Source organism: Pongo abelii, chromosome 14 (genome assembly GCF_028885655.2).
Source record: "Pongo abelii isolate AG06213 chromosome 14, NHGRI_mPonAbe1-v2.0_pri, whole genome shotgun sequence".
In the NCBI taxonomy this organism is placed as follows: Eukaryota; Metazoa; Chordata; class Mammalia; order Primates; family Hominidae; genus Pongo; species Pongo abelii.
In genome coordinates this window covers 78,851,795-78,855,331 of record NC_071999.2, presented here as the reverse complement: position 1 = coordinate 78,855,331, position 3,537 = coordinate 78,851,795, and positions in this window count along the sequence as shown.

Here is a 3,537-nt window from a genome sequence, read left to right as displayed (position 1 = left end):
ACTGTGAACATTATTAACAAGAGCTGTTTTTTGAAGCATTCCCCAGTGGTCTGTCAGGTCACTGAGTTTTCACATGCCGATCTAAAATTCAATCAAGCCATGACACGTTTCATTTTACAGAAGAAACTAGCCAGGACGGGTGGAGTGGTTCATGCCTGTAAACCCAGCACTTTGGAAGGTCAAAGCCAGAGAATCACTTGAGCCCAGGAGTTCAAGACCAGCCTAGGCAACAACTACTCCTTTCTAAGAAATTTACTTCAGAGAGTTTGCTTTCCTCTGTAAAAAAACAACCATCACAGGTAGATATTGAAAATATATCTATCTAGCTACTGTGTTAAATATAAACATCACAGGTACAAAAAATCATTACAATGGAAAAGATAAGGCTGAAGGCAGGAACATTAGAAAAACGCAAATAACGTTAACATAGGCACGTAACAAAGAAATGGGCCATTTTTGAAAAGTCTCATTCAACCTCATTGCCATTTATCAAGTGTTTATGTTCAGCATGTATTTTAGCACCACATAATGTTAAGGACTGCTGAGACAATAACAGATGATTCTGAACTTCAGTTTTATTCACAGATTAAAAATGTAATGAATACCATGTCAGTTTGATTTCTGATACAATTTTTTTTATTATTTTTTATTTTTTGAGGCAGAATCTCACTCTGTTACCCAGGATGGAGTGCAGTGGCTATTCACAGACACAATCACTACACGGTACAGATTTTAACTCCTGGGCTCAAGCAATCCTCCTGCTTCAGCCTTCCAAGTAGCTGGGACTACAGGCATGCGCCACGTACCCGGCTGTCTTTCTAATACAATCTTGATAGGTACATAATAAAATGCAAGCAAATCCATATGTGGATATTTTTTATATGAATCTTTTGACAAACCCCTAAACATAGATACCTTATTTTATTTTATTTTATTTTTGAGATGGAGTCTTGCTCTGTCACCCAGGCTGGAACGCAGTGGCACAATCTCGGTTCACTGCAGCCTCCATGGCCTCCCTGGTCAAGCAATTCTCCTGCCTCAGCCTCCCAAGGTTCTGGGACTACAGGCACATACCACCATGCTCAGCTAATTTTTGTATTTTTAGTAGAACTGGAGTTTTACCATGTTAGCCAGCTGGTCTCGAACTCCTGACCTCAAGTGATCCACCTGCCTCGGCCTCCCAAAGTGCTGGTATTATAGGCGTGAGCCACCACACCCAGCCCATAGATACCTAATTTTAAAAAGGGAGAAACGTGACACTTAGAAGTCAAAACTTGGCCAGGCACGGTGGCTCATGCCTATAATCCCAGCACTTTGGGAGGCCGAGGCGGGCAGATCATGAGGTCAGGAGATCGAGACCATCCTGGCTAACACGGTGAAACCCCATCTCTACCAAAAATACAAAAAATTAGCCCGGTGTTGTGGCGCATGCCTGTAATCCCAGCTACTCGGGAGGCTGAGGCAGGAGAATCGCTTGAACCCTGGAGGTGGAGGTTGCAGTGAGCCAAGATCATGCCACTGCCCTCCAGCCTGGGTGACAAGAGGGAAAATCCATCTCAAAAAAAAAAAAAAAAGTAAGTCAAAACTTAAACAGATTGTCGAATTAGCACACGGAAATATATTCATTCATTCATTCATTCATTCAGTTGATGTGTTTATTAGCAAAGATTTTTTTTTTGCCTTCTACTCTGTTCCAGCCACTGAGCTAAATACAATGGGAGAGGGGAGGCATGTCAAATAGAACACAGTCTTTATCCTTAAAGTGCCAGATGCTTTTCTAAGTTTTAAAATGTATTATCTTTTTCATTTTCATACTAATTCTCATAGTAAATCAGGGGCAGGGCAGGTTTTGTGGAGCATGAAACTCATACAATTTGAGGAATACACTTCAAGGAAAAGAACAGCATTAACTACTGCAATGCAATGCATTCTGTTTACCATTTTTCCCACGGGGCTTACAGTCTGGGCAGGAAGACAGACTGAGTAAATAGCTAATACGTGCTTGGAAAGATACATTGGTTCATCCTCAAATATTTATGCACACACACTATGTACAAGACATTCTTTTAGGCGCTTGGGATAAACAAAGATCCCTGCCCTTGTGAAGTTTCCATTCTAGCAAGAGAGATTTCTTTTAATGTAGTGAATAAATTAATTATATAGTATTAGAGGTTAATAAGTGCAATTTTTTAAAAGTACTAAAGGATAAGAGGGAGATATGGAAAACAGATTGTAGTTTTAAGTAGCATAATCAGGGGAGATCTCCTTGCCAGGTGATATTTCAGCAAAGATTTGAAAGAGCCAAATGTAACCACATGGATATCTGGGGGAAGAAGTTTCCAGGCACAGGAATAGGCATCTGCTTAAGATACAGCAAGAAGGAGGTGAGCTGCTGAGGAATTGATGAAGAGAGTGGCAGGAGATAAGTATGAAAGTTAATGGAGTCAGGGGTTTGTTGTAAAACCATGTGAAGGATTTGTTTTTTACTACGAGATAAGGAGACATTGGAGGCAAAAGAGTAACAAGATCTGACCTACAATTTCAAAATGTCATCCTGGCTACTGTGTTGAATTTCTGGTAGCTCAGACCAGAATGGCAACAATGCAGATGATGAGAAATGCTAAGATCCTAGATATGCTTTGAAAGTAAAGCCAACAAGATTTGTTGGGGAGAGATAATGGGGTGTGAGACAAAAGGAGGAGTCAAGAATGACTCCAGGGTTTTGATCTGAGCCACTGGAAGGATGGAATTGCCTTCTCAGGTTTTGAAAAGAAGCAGGAAATCATTCATCTTGGAGTATGTTACGTTTGAGATGTCTCCAAGATACCCAAGTAGAAATATCAACTAGGCACTTGAGTACATGAGTCTGGAATACAGGAGATACTGATTTGACGGAGTATCATGGAAGAGATGAAAAGGTGTGCCTGCCCTGGCCCACTCTGGAGGAATCAGTAAAAGCTGCCTGCATTGGAGGATACTCAATCAGAGGCCTTTGGTATAAAGGTTTTCCAAAGAGAAGTTCCCTCAAATCCTCACCGTGGAAGTTTTAAGACTAGTGGTTAGTCATGAAGAATGTGTTGAATACAAAATATTGTGTTACTCAAAAACGAAAGATATGAAGGAAAAGGGAAATAAAGTCCTGAGGGGAGGAAAACTGAGCTGACTGTTTTCATCCTTTACTTTGTCATCACTTGGTCAGATAGAGATTGGATGCTTATGTCTTTGCCATACCAAGCTCACCTCCCATCCTGGACTCACCACTGTCTCCCCTTACTCCTCACTAGCCAAGTCTTTCTAAGGAAGCAGAAGTTCCACAATTCAGGACTCAGCAATGCTGACCTGCTCCCCGGGAAGGAAGATACATAAACCCCTGGTTAAGGCAAGATGCAAAGTTCAAGGGCAAGAGAGGTTGTCCAGTGAATAATTTCCACAGATGAGGACTATAGATCATCTTCAGTATAAGGACGGCTCTCGTCCTATTCCTTCTATGCACTCTTTCATCAAAACCCTTCACTCTCTGGCAATAAACCTGAAAAA